Source organism: Artemia sp. Qi Xiang Cuo, chromosome 2, assembly GCF_049724085.1.
Source record: "Artemia sp. Qi Xiang Cuo chromosome 2, ASM4972408v1, whole genome shotgun sequence".
Taxonomy (NCBI): domain Eukaryota; kingdom Metazoa; phylum Arthropoda; class Branchiopoda; order Anostraca; family Artemiidae; genus Artemia; species Artemia sp. Qi Xiang Cuo.
Genome location: NC_142795.1, coordinates 80,670,098 through 80,684,526, shown reverse-complemented (window position 1 = coordinate 80,684,526; position 14,429 = coordinate 80,670,098). Strand labels below are relative to the sequence as shown.

General features: G+C 34.7%; 1 protein-coding gene across 1 annotated transcript in view; it reads right to left on the bottom strand.

The window, feature by feature from the left end:
* CtsB (Cathepsin B) overlaps positions 1-75 on the bottom strand; it is a 53,727-nt gene extending 53,652 nt beyond the window's left edge. The window contains exon 1 of the mRNA XM_089103389.1: positions 43-75. The gene's annotated coding sequence lies outside the window, so the exon portion shown is untranslated. The remainder of the gene's footprint in view (positions 1-42) is intronic.
* Between the last annotated feature and the right edge of the window lie 14,354 nt (positions 76-14,429).

Here is a 14,429-nt window from a genome sequence, read left to right as displayed (position 1 = left end):
TAGAAATGGATGTAGCCCTAGGCCTATGTATTCTAATTTTACCTTTTGTTATGTCAGAATTAGGAAATTCTTTCTTCTATTTCGTCAACAATAGTTTAATAGTTTTATAGTTTTTATTAAATTATAATAAATTTTTAGATGTCATTGGTAAAGTAACTTAACGAGATCGCCTGCATCTCTCATGTCGTTTTGAATCGTTGTCATTGCGGTTTTCACTGTGCCCTATGCAGTGTTGGGCCGGTAATTAAATACATTTACTTAAGTACAGTTCCAAGCACTTAAATACATACTTAAAAACATTTTTTGAAAAGTACTTTAAGTACATACTTAAATAAATTTTTTGTGGACTTATCGGTACTTAAGTACCAAGTACATTTTCGTCTTTAACTTCTCTAAACTCGTCTCGGAAAAAATTTCAAAATCTTGGGCTTATTAAAGATGAAGAACAAGGAATTGCCAAAACAAGACCATCATAGGATTTTAATAAGATTAATCCTATCCTTTCCCCCTTTCCCAATAAGTATCTTTCTAAAATTTATCATAGAATTCGTTCTGGAACAAATGGACTAAATTTCCTTGCATTCTCATATAAGCTTTCTAATTCAAGTGGTTCAATTCCCCTGTCCCCTCTTTGCAGGCATTGTAATATGAATAATGAAACAATTGACCATTGCCTATTTGAATGTAATATGCTGACGTCTGGACAACATACCTTGCTTTCTAAACTGTTAAAATACTTCAAACACCACAAAATCCCACTATCAGCCAAGAGCCTAGCCAACTATACCTGCACACAGAGTATAGAAATCGACATCTATCATCTTATATTTGAACTCCTAGAGTCGAAAGATCTGCTGAAAGATATCTGAATATATCTAATAAATATGAGGCAATCAAGCCAGTAGCTCTGTAGCCCACAGAGTGAAGCAAAAGGAAAAGGGCTAAATAGTGTTACTGAAAAGCCCGCCTGCTGTTAAATAGAAGAAGAAGAATAGGATCTCTTAAGGTCACTGCCAATTTTCACAAGCACCTGAAGGTAGGTGTATGGTGAAGAGGACAAATAATTTTAGTGTTCTGAATTATAGGACACATCAGGCTTCTGAAAATAGGCTTTTTTTGCAACTATTATCTAATTAATATGATCTTTCAACAGCCTTAAGTGTCCATTAATTATACACAACCGCATTTAAACTTCAGAAGCACCGTTGCTGACAGTTAGACAGAATTCAGAAAGAGGTGAACTGTAGCGTGGCTTTGGAGCTCAATCACACCAGGGACAAACAAGAATAGTAACTTATATTAGTTCGAGTATTTTAAGCTAATTGCCATCATCAAGAAGACTTTGTCAATTTGCCATTTCCAAATGCCAAAGGACAAAAGCCACCGACAAGTTTTTGTAAATTATTGGAAGGCGCTCAGTCGTACCAAATGTTACACGCTGGAACTCTCTCCATGATGCAGTAAAGCGTGTTGTAAAAATATCTGATGCGGAAAAGCTACTCAGTGCCTGTGATGAACTGAAACTTCCAAAGTTGAAGGCAGTGGAGAGGGATCTGTTAGAAGAGTATGTGCTTATTACATATCCATTGTGCCGAGCCTTAGATTTTTAGCAAGGCAAGAAAACTGCTCTCTTAGTGCTGTTTGGCCAGTACTTTGTGGTTTGAAGACTAAGCTAAAAAGACTTCAGAATATCCGTATTCTAAAGCATACTTTGCCATTAGTAGAGGCCATTTTAGGTGGTTTGCATGAACGCTTCTTGCATGTTTTATCAATGGAATTCAAAGAAAAGGCCTTTGGTGAACTAGTGATAGCTACTTGCTTTCACCCGAGTTTCAAATTACGCTGGCTGACTCCAACCTTGCAAGGGCAACAAGAACAAATAATAGTTTTTGGAAATTAGTGGAAGACGCCCGGTCGTACCAAATGCTATACGCTGGAACTCTCTCCACGAGGCAGTAAAGCGTGTTGTAAAAATATCTGATGCGAAAATGTAACCAGTGCCTGTGATGAACTGAAACTTCCAAAGTTGAAGCCAGTGGAGAGGGATCTGCTTAAGGAGTATGTGCTTATTACATATCCATTGTGCCGAGCCTTAGATTTTTAGCAAGGCAAGGAAACTGCTCTCTTGGTGCTGTTTTGCCAGTACTTTGTGGTTTGAAGACTAAGCTAAAAGGACTTCAGAATATCCGTATTCTAAAGCATACTTTGCCATTAGTAGAGGCCATTTTAGGTGGTTTCCATGAACATTTCTTGCATGTTTTCTCAATGGAATCAAACAGTTCGTGGTAACGAACTGTAAGTAAGGAGCGACCCGGCTCAATGGTAACCGAAACTCTAGAAAACGGGATTTTACCAACAGATACATACAAAGAATAAGATTTGAATGCTGATTTCAAATATATAAGTTTCATCAAGTTTAATCCTACCCATTAAAAGTTACGCGCTTGAGAAAATTTGGCTGATTTGCGAAAAAAGAACGAAAAACCCCCATAAAAGTTATATAACCTTAATAAAAATCACACCATCATATTCAGCGTATCAGAGAACCCTACTGTAGAGGTTTCAAGCTCCTATCTACAAAAATGTGGCTGGAAGTAGGAAATGTAGCAAAACTAGTAAAGGGAGTGCTTGAAGATCAAGAGATTCAGAAATGGCAGTGTGAAGTCGCAGCCTCGGTGTCCCTCGGCATTTACCGGCAATGGAAGGAGGTCTGGGGATATGATAATTATTTTAAAGCGGGTTTAAATAGTGAAGAAATTAAGTGGTATATATCAGGGAGGGGTAATTTTCTAGCACTTGGAGAAAGGAGGAAATATTTAGGAGGGTAAGGGTAAAGGAGGGTCCTTACTCATGCCCTATGTGCGGAGAAAATGGGGAGGATCTGCTTCACTTCATGGCCCTTTGTCCCGAATTACAGGATCTAAGGAAAGATTTATTTTTTGTTAATGTGGGGACAAGTGAGTGGTTGGTTTCAGTAATGGGATCAAAAAATTATGGGACAATTAGAATGATAGTAAGGTATATAAAATTGGGTATGTCACATAGAGATAGATTTTTGTAAAAAGGGGTGGGGTGAGTGTGGAAAGTATTGTTGTATGTGTGTAAGTGGTTCTCTTGTTTGTGATTTTCGTAGTCATGGCACTTGATAGATGTAACATACATCTATCTATTTATGTTACTTTAATGGTATCGTGTGCTTTATTATGTTTTTGTAAGGTTTTTCAATTTTGCGTTGTTATTTTTATGTAGGCTACCATACTTTGCTATGAGTGTTATAATCATGTTATTATTTTGTGTGATTTTCCTTTTTTTGCCATGGCCCAAAGTGGCTTTTATTTCAATAAATATCTATCTATCTATCTATCTATAGTATTGGTTATTGGGAAGTATACAGAAGTTTTCAGGGTGGATTTTTTCTGGTAGTGGGGGGGGGGTCGGGGGCTGTGTGAGAGGATCTTTCCATGAATGAAGTTTTCACGGGGGAAGGGACATTGCTATGAAGGGGGGCCGGATTTCCCAGCATTATTTAAAAAAAAGATCAGGAATTAAATATATAAAAAACAAGTTTTTCAACTGAAAGTAAGCAGCAACATCGAAACTTAAAACGAACAGAAAATATTACGTATATAATTGGGTTCACCCTCTAGTCAATACCTCGTTCTTTAAGTCAAAGATTTTTTAGTACTTTCATAAGAGCTATTTATTCTAAATAACGGCCTATGTGATTAAGGGGGCATTTTTATAGAATTGGAACAGAATTCGAACTTTAGCTTAAAGAGCGAGATTTTGACTAGGGGGCGAACCCCCTAACATACGAATCAAAAATATATGAATATAGAAGTTCGTTACGTAAGTTAATTCGTAAGTTACGTATATTTATTACTAATAAAAACGTTCGTAAATAAAATTAAACAAGTTTTGAGAAAGCCATTTTACCAAATAAAAGTAAAATTAATTTGCAAATTTTGTTTTAATTATTCATGTACAGTGAGCCAAAATAAAAATCTGCATTAATTCAAAAATGTTCAAAAATTAAATAAAAAAAACTGGTTTTTTTTAACTGAAAGTAAGGAACGACGTTTCAAACTTAAAACGAACAGAAATTATTCCGTATATGAAAGGGGCTGCCCCCTCCTCAACGCCTCGCTCTTTACGCTAAAGTTTGACTTTCTCATTAACTCTGTTTTTTTTTAAACAATAAAAAACTTTAGCGCAAAGAGCGAGGCGTTGAGGAGTGGGCAGCCCCTTTCATATACGGTATACTTCTGTTCGTTTTAAGTTTTAACGTCGTTCCTTACTTTCAGTTAAAAAAACTTGTTTTTTTTTATTTAATTGGAAGAAAAGGCCTTCAGTGAACTAGTGATAGCTACTTGCTCTTACTCGAGTTTCAAATTACGCTGGCTGAATCCAACCTTGCAAGGGCAAAAAAAAAAAAACGAATAATAGACATAGTGAACTTAAGGGCTCGGCAGACGAAGCTGATGTTGGGAACCAATTTCAGCATCAGTGGACAAACGATAGCAGTAAGATAAATTTGTTGAAAGGAAAATTTTTTGCGTGAGATTTTCAAAACAAAGAATCATGGACACAAATAGACAGCTGAAGTTTATTAATAGTTGCATGATTGATCTTAGCTTAGTTCTCAGCTCAGTAGAGGGGTCTTTCACCACAGACATCTCTGGATGACTATTTATTTGTATCCCTATATTTTTGTGATGATCATGATGAAAATCGGTGCTTATTTTGTAAATCGGCGCCGAAAAACTAGAAAATTTTTCAAGTTCAAATCGACGCCAATTTCTTTTAAAATCGGCGCTGATTTGAAAATTAGTTCCCGAAATCAGCTACGCGTGCCCGGCCTTTTAAAAATAAAAAAGTGGCCATGCTTGTCAAACAGTTCGTGGTAACGAGCTGTAAGTAAGGAGCGACCCGGCTCAATAGTAGCCGAAAGTCTAAAAACGGAATTTTGATACCAATAGATACATCAAAAGAATCAGATTTTTTGCTGATTTCAAATATAAATTTCATCAAGTTTATTCTTACCCATCAAAAGTAATGCGCCTGAGAAAATTTGCCTTATTTTCGAAAAAAGAGGGAAACATCCCCTAAAAGTCATAGAACCTTAATGAAAATAATACAATCAGATTCAGCGTATCAGAGAACCTTACTGTCGAGGTTTCACGCTCCTATCTGCAAAAATGTGGAATTTTGTATTTTTTGCCAGAGGAAATATCACGGATGCGTGTTTATTTGTTTTTTTTTATTTTGTTTTTTTCCCAGGGGTGATTGTGTCGACCCAATGGTCCTAGAAATATCGCAGGAGGGCTCATTTGAATGGAAATTAAAAGTTCTAGTACCCTTTTAAGTTACCAAAGAATGGAGGGCAACTAGGTCCTCTCCCACGCTCTTTTTTCCCAAAGTCACCAGATTAAAATTTTGAGATAGTAGTTTTGTTCAGCATGATCAAAAATATAATAACTATGTCCTTGAGGATGATTTAATCCACAACCAAGTCCTCGGAGGAACGGCTGCAAGCTATGAACTTTGCCAAATGTTTACATATAGTATTGGTTAATGGGAAGTATACAGACGTTTTAGGGGGGATTTTTTCTGGGGGTGGGGGTGGGGGGAGGGGTAGAGGGTGGGGGGTTACATTGGAGGATCTTTCCATGGGAGAAGTTTTCATAGGGGAAGGGAAATTGCTATGAAAAGGGCACCGGATTTCCCAGCATTATTTAAAAAAACGATCAGAAATTAAATAAAAAAAACAAGTTTTTCAACTGAAAGTAAGGAGCAATATTAAAATTTAAAACGAACAGAAATTATTATGAACATGATTGGGTTCGCTCCCTAGTCAATACATCCCTCTTTACGCTAAAGTTTTTTTAAGTCATTTCGTAAGAGCTATTTATTCTAATTAACGGCCTTTGTGATTAAGGGGTCCTTCTTAAGGAATTGGAACAAAATTCGAACTTTAGCGGAAGAGTGAGGTATTGACTAGGGGGCGAACCCCCTCATATAATAATAAAAATATACGAATAGAAGTTCGTTACGTAAGTTAATTCGGAAGCTACGTATATTTATTACTAATAAAAACGTTCGTAAATAAAATTAAATAACTTTCGAGAAAGCCATTTAACCAAAAAAAGCAAAATTAATATGCAAATTTCATTTTAATTATTCATGTACGGTGAGCCAAAATCAAAACCTGCATTAATTCAAAAACGCTCAGAAATTAAATAGAAAAAACATGTTTTTTCTTAACTGAAATTAAGGAGCGATATTAAAACTTAAAACGATCAAATATTATCCCGTATATGAAAGGGGCTGTTTCCTCCTCGACGCCCTGCTCTTTACGCTAAAGTTTGACTCTTTCTCACAAGTATATTTTTTAAAACGATAACAACTTTAGCGTAAAGAGCAAGGCGTTGAAGAGGGCCCTTTCATGTACGGAATAGTTTCTGTTCGTTTTAATGTCGCTCCTTACTTTCAGTTAAAAAAAAGATTTTTTTTTTTATTTAATCTCCAGTAATAAGCTGGCTGAAAAGGCTGAGAAGTTTGGTACAAATGAGATTAATGATGTATTTTCGTTTATGGAAGACGATGATACTGTCAGTGACCAAAAAGCAAATATAGACACTAGTCTCAAAGATGAATTCTTAAAATTTCTTCAAGACAAGAGGAGGACCCTCGATTCTCTGAGAGACTACCAGAAAGCCGGAAATCTGGTTAAGAAATTTAATACCCCTTTCCCATTATCTGGACCTGTTGAACACCAATTTTACGCTGCAGGAGATGTATTGACTGCAAATAGAAACCGCTTAGAAGATGCTAAGTTTGAAAAGCTTTTGCTAATAAAAGTAACGAAAGATGTCATGGCTCCTCACTAAAATATAGACTTTTTTTCAGACGTCTTTTTTCGAAGTAGTGGGCTATTAATCTGTGCTATTGATCATAGTGCTGTGGCAACCGTTTAGACGAAGTTTTTATGGTTTAAGTTCAGTCTTCATTGACAGATTCTGACGTCAGATTTCAAAATCCGGACCAATGAAGACCAGTCATCTGTTGTCGGATCTGTCAATCTGTAAAAAAATGAACGGTCTTCATTGGTCCGGATCCCTCCTGGCTACGGCCCTGGTGGTACTAAAATTGAGTTCCTTTTCACTTCTCCACTCAAATAAAGGAACAACTAATGTTAGTTTCTCTGCTGACAACCTAACCATATTTTTTACCATGAAAAAAAAAGCCTTCAAGTAATGTACTTCCGTACTTAGTACTTAAGTACAATTTACTTTGAGTACTTGGTACTTATACTTATATACTTTTTTGGAGTACTTGACCCAACATGACACTCCCAGTAATAAAAAACAAGTATAAAGCTATTTTTTTTCTTTTCGTAATTAATTCAATAGCTAAAATGCGAAAATGCCACTATATGCATGTTTTAGCACTAATTTCAAATATACTGATCTGCACCCTCCCAAGTACTTTCCATCCTTCTCTACTGGGGCTGGATATAGCCCTAGGCTGTGTACAAAAGTTTTCCCACTGTTTTTTTTTTTTTAATTACCTTTATTTGGCATTATAAGGCAACGGCTGACAAGAAATAAGCACAAGAATTAAGGCAAATTATAAAATCAGCAAACTATTGTATGTAGCTAAAGGCAATATTTAGTCATATTAGGCAGGCTGGCATGCATGGGGGGTACCATTGATATATTTGAGGACTAATCAGGTGGTATTTTCATCTCTTAGCTAGCGCAGTAAACGAGAAAAGAAAAGAGTTTACTTGTAAGCTTTTGACCAAGCTTGTCGATGATCTCACGGATTTTTAACTGACGTTCATGGAGTTACCAAACATATAAATAGAAAAATCTCGTCAATATTTCTACGCTTTTTCGCACAAAAATTTAAATAATACTACGTATTACCAAAGATAGAGTCAAAATTCAAAAATAATGTAAAATTGTTGAAAAACAACTTAAGCAGATTCTTTCACTTATAGCCAGGACTTAAAAAGTACAAATATACAATGAAAACTGTAGTGGCTGAAAAACTGAACCAAAGAGGCAGGGATTTACCGAACTATACTTCGACTTTATCGGCACCATCATGGCTCTTGGTGCCGATAAAGTGGTTAATAGTTTTTATGAAACCATGAACATAAACTGGTCATGATTTTAATAAATTTGTGCCCAAAAACAGCTAAATTGATTTTACCGCGGTCCTTCCTTATACACCTTGTATTTAGAAAAATGTCGATTCTTTAGGAAGAGGAAAAACTATTCAAGTGACTACAATTTACAAATACAGAAAATTGCCTTTTTCATCTCTTTCTCATCATTTAGGCTAGTAGAAAGAAGTTGACAATTTTTCAGGGACTTTAATTAGCTTGTGCAAGTACGCATTCGATTTAAGTCAACATACGGCTATACGATTTATTTTCTTTGGCACATCTTTTGATCTAAATCTCGGAAAATTGTTGTAAATGCATCGTTTGACTTATCTTTACAAATGAAAACGGAAGAATTTCATAATACAATAAACTTTATTTAGCCCTCCAGCTTCTACGAGTTATAACTATTGACCTTTGGGTATATTTATATCATAGATTCAAACGCTTCAGTTGTTAACTTTGGAAGTTTGTAAGAAAATATCAAGACTGACTAAATGTCAATTTTATTTACAACTGGTGCAGATACCCAAGAATATACTTATAAGATCAGCAAAATACATCATTAAGCCCCAAGGACTCCTAAAAAAAGAATAATTTTTATATTTCTGAGAAAAAAAAAGTAGGCTTTGCATAACAACAATTTTTTACAAATAATCATCGGCCTCCTTTTTAACGGGGCGCGAAAATAGAGAACCGGTAGATGGCAGAGAGTAAATTTACAATTCAAGATAACTGTAGGCTTTGTATGAAATTTTTCAAAAAAAATATTCATTGACCTGTTTTATTCTAAATATAGCTAAGCTGGTGCATAGCTATCCTTACAAATAAGGGCAAAATATATTTTTTTTAATGTCAAGTTAAGGCATTTCAAAATACTTCTAATGTGTCTGACACATATAAGGGCAATCAAGAAATAATCTTGGCGACTAACAAGAATGCTCTGTGTATATTGCATGTGCTGGTCATACCTTGAATCTTGTTTGCAGAGCAACAGTTAATTATTGCAGTTACCTTTCTTTCCTAACTTCCCTATTGATGGGTATGCACACAGAAGAAATTATGGCTAAGATGGTTCATAAATATCCTTACAAATGAGGGCAAAATAGATTTTTGAAAATATCGAGGTCAGATGTATCAAAATGCTGCCGATATGTCTGACAAGTACAAGGATATTCAAGAAATAATCTTGAAGATTACTATATGTGCTATGTATATTTTATGTACTGGTTATACCAGTACATATATTTTATACTAGTATGTATATGGTTATACCATATGGTATATGGTTATATATACATACTGGTATAATATACATATACATACTGGTATATGGTTATACCAGTATGTATATTTTATGTACTGGTTGAATCTTGTATGCAGAGCAGTAGCTGATAATTGTTTAGATACAGTGAACTTTTTTGAATTGTCCAAGGAATGGATAATTTCTTTTGGCATAAATTCGGGACCAGTACTGGTCATAAGGAGACATATTAAGAAAACAATTCTTACTTCATAATATGCAAAATTATCCTAGTTAACATATTATCCAAGGGGAGTACCTTTATCCTCACTATTTTCCTTGTTTTTCCAGTTTTACAATCACATTTTTCAATATTTTTCATATGTTTCTACATTATTAGATTAGGTAGTCTTTTCTCCAAGTCTTGAAAATCAAAACCCAAGAGCCATCTAGCTAATCTAATTCATCAAATACACAAAGACGAGCAGCATAGTTATCATTCCTCAAAGATGATTCAAAAGGTCCAAAGTAACATTCAATGGTTGCAACTGCAACGTTTGATAGCTATAACGGAATAATTTCTGCATTGTACCAACTGCATTTTGAAACTAAAGAAAAGAACAAAGCAAGAAGTCAGCCGATAAACGTTTGAGTAAAATGGAGGATATTAACTTATACTAATTTTGTATTTGTGAATACACTTACTAGTTTAATTTCATAAGACTAGTCAAATGTAGTATGACCCTAAAATTAGTCTGTATATATGTAAGGAATCCTATGCTTATAAAGACGTAATGATGGTTTTGAGAGCCTTGAGCCAAGAGATAAGTTCTGATTCAAAAAGATTATTCGTGCCAGATTTGGATTTGCGTCTAGTCTAGCAGAGTACAAGATTCTTAAAAATAATTGGAAGCCACAGAAAAAGAGATCCGCGAAGGATATAGGATTTTACTCTAAAAATATCCTAAAGATATGGACACCATCTTCTAGAGGAGGTGAAGCATATTGTCAATATGTTAGGCATAGTAAAGCCTATGGTTCAGCGGAAAGCGATAGTCTAAAATATCAGAATCTGTATAGGGTATTAATCAACGATCTATATAAGGGTTATGTTTTTATATAGGATCTATATAAAACGATCAGTATAGGACATACAGAACGAATATAGCGATCTACATTGGATAATATATGTCCATTCAGCGTTCTCCAATGTAGAAACAACTTGAAATTGTTTGTTAGTATGATGGTTGCAAATTTTTCAGAAAAAAAAATCTTTTTTCACGTCTGAAGAAAATAGAAATGAAAGTAGAACAATAAAGACTCAATATAATGTCCCTTTTTTCTCGTTTGCACAGAAAGTGGCAAACTACACAGTTTATCATTTGATGATTTCATAAATGAATTTACTCAAGCAAAAGCAGGAAAGAAAATATTCTAGTCTAATTTATTTTCTTTATATCATATTTCACGGGATAGATAATATATCGTTGTGAATTATGTCCTTAATTAAGCTTTTGATGTTTACCAGACTTAGCATTTTTTAGTGTTTATGAATAAAATATATTTTAAGTTAACAATATACTATTTCAGGATATGAGTACTTCTCAGCTGTATTTTAGCTTAACTCTCTAGGCATCACAAACCCCATTGGCTGTCACATATAATGAGTGAACTTTTAAAGGACCCCATGGCTCAAATAGCTCAAGGCGGTGCCAAGTCTAAGTCCGGCTCTGGATGATAAATAAAAGTTCAAATAGGGATAATCCTTTCAATAGACAGTGTTTCACAAACAGTGATGGAATTTCACAAAAAATACCAGATATTTCGGTCACATATGCAGTGACCATCATTAGTAGTAAAACTGTAAAGTCTTACTACTGATGACGGTCACTGCATATGTGACCAAAATATCTGGTATTTTTTGTGAATTTCTATCACTGTTTGTAGAACACTGTCTATTAAAAGAATTTTATACCTATTCGAACTTTTATTTATCGTCATGGAAAGACTAGGAGGTCGATGATTAATACCGAAAAAAGACCCTTAATATTCTTCTAAAGTTCTATCGTTGAAATTCCCTAGATTCTTTTGTGCCCTATATGCAGCTTCTCTGTGCCCTAAATGGTTAAACATAACCATATGTGCTTCAAAGTATTATCTAATTACTGCAGGAGTCCATCAAGGAAGCTTATTAGGCCTTACACTGTTCACAGCTGTGAAACATGATATTGGTTCAGATCTTCCTCGCAGGTTTAAACTCGTTCTTGAAATTGCAATATCGGAATTATGCAATAAAGTATTGAAAGTAGGCAATTTTATATTCTAAATGAAATAACATTATATGCTTGTGAGACTAATATGTATACAAACCACAAAAATTATAAATTTTGACCATTGATTTTCTTAATTTCAAGGCCATACCCAGCGGGGGGGGGGGTTTGAACCCCCACCCAAAATCTTTTTTGACTCGTAAAAACGTAACAAAATGGATATAAACAAATTTTATCTTTTTTTTGTGTACCCCCCCCCCCACCCGAAAAAAATCTGAGTAAAACCCCCTCCAAAAAAAAAATCCTGGGTACCGCCTTGCTTAATTCTCAGCATTCTTTTATTAATAATACCCTCTAATAATGCGTCGATGCCCCCCCCCCCCATGGAAATTCCCGTTATCGCTATCTCTAATGACCTTAAGTAAAATGACCGTATTAAAGAAATTACAAAGAAAGCAAGTCAGTCCACCCTTAAAGATTTTTGGAAAATGATTGTATCAAGTTTCATGTCTTTGAAATATGTAATTTGATTATTAGACATTCTTTTAGAATATACATGCAGTGCATAGACCTCTAGCCACGTTCGCTGTTTATTTACCTTAAATTTGTAAGACTAATTCCTTTTTATCTTGGAAAGAAATGTTTCATTTTATTGGATTAACTTTAATCTATCTTAAAAATGACGCTCGGGTCCTGTGACTCCCCTTTGGAAAATCTGAGAGGAGGGGTATATCGTTTCTAAAAGGGAATTCAAAACCTTTTAGCAAGTAAAAGCAACATTATCCCATTATACTTTTCTAATATAGCGTAAAAAATGTAAAGTTTTTTTTTTACTTAAAAAAGTCTCACTGTAGAGGTGGGATTTCTTTCAGTTTGGCAGTAGCAAAAATAACAAAATTTAACTACTTCAGAATCATGTTGATCACTAATAGAGGAAGAGACGTTACACAGGAGGGATATAGAGGAGGGAGGTTACACAGGGGCTCAAAAATTTTCCAGTTGAATGGAGAATATATTTTTTTGTCGTAAGGAGGATCACTTTTAGGTAAATGTTTGTAAATTTTTAGTCTTTTCACGAGGAGGGGGGTCCCTTTCTGGCCCTATAGCTTTACTAAGACAGCGCGCAATCAACCAGAGTCCATCCAAAATGGTGAGCTGAGCACACAAAGAAGGTCAAGCCCGGGACCACCATCTAAACTGGTTTAAGATACTACGTACTAGAAGGGGTGCCTTAAGTTTAACTTTTAAGAACAGGGGTGATTTCAAACCCCAGTACGTCTGATATTTTCTCCTTTCCAAAGTGTCCAATTAGACCCTGACATAATATACGCTGTGTTCTCAAAGATAGAAAGATGGATAAGATTTATAATATTAAAACAACACATACCCCCTCTCGCTCCGTAAGGCTCTACAGTCAGGAATGCAGGGAGAATAAAAGCAAAAAGCAGAAAAATAAAACACACACTAAAGAGGAAAATTTAATAAGCAGTCAACTGATTATTCCCCAAAAACCGAGCCCGAGCAAAATACCTCGGAAATAAATAATACCCACGTGCGAGCAAACCGCACGTGGGTATTAGAAAAAAAGAAGCTTCAACCCTCTCTTTTTTATGGGCTATTTTGCTATCCTCTCTTATATTATCCAACGTTTTTTATCCTTTAAAAGTTTTAACTTTGACTTTTATTGAATGAAAATTCAACTTTTATACAATTTCAATAATTTTACTTTATATTCGGCATGGAATGGAGATTCTGCAATGTTTAATTGTGAAGTTAATTTCTACAATAAAATTTTATTTTGAAAAAATGAAACCAGACCCTCAAACAAAGAAGGCAAACACCACCATGATCTATAATTATGTGCTACTGGGATAGGAAAGCACTATTGGATGTTCCTTAAACAGTTGCATCAAAAAAGTAGATGCGGATCGCTAGAGTGTGTAATTTACTTTGTTGGTATCAAACCCTCAAACACCCTGTAAAAATATATATATGTTATAAAAGAGATAAATATAGTAAATATATACTTAAATATGTTTTTCATACAGAAGTAAAGAGAAATACCTTTAATACTAAAGCACATTAAAAACAACTCTTTATTAGTAGTTCTAACTATAAAAAGATAGCATAAAAGCAAATGATAAATTAAAAAAAGGAAATAGAATGAATAAAACTGAAAAAATGAAAATAGAATGAATAAAACACTAAAAAAAAGAAGTAAAAGAGTAACTATTCTTCTACTTCTATAAAATAATTTTACTTGGGAGGTGCATACAGTGACAAGCATGAGGCCAGACCGAGTTAACCGTCATTATTTGTGCTAGTAAAGTTATAATTGGTGGTCAATTTTTGAAACATTCTGCCACTCAAAATATGTGTCATGTTTACTTTGGGTCCTACGAGTTTTGAAAATTGCAATCATCATACGAGTTTTACAAGTACAAATTACGAAAATCAGCCCAATCTGGCAACAAATGACGGCAAAACAATTCCATTCAAATCATATTATCTCACAACTGTCCAAAATCAAAATATAGCAAATCCCAAAATCAATAAATTCTTTACTAATTGAAAGCGACAGGTGAGACATACAATGATGGCACATATTGTATGATGAATCACGAATAACAGGAAAGGAAGCATCTATCAGTCCATTTGGGTGAGAAACTACCCTTTGGGTCACACGAAATTGTAGGATTTGGAGAGTGCAACTACACAATGGTCCAGTCAACGCAAGTATATG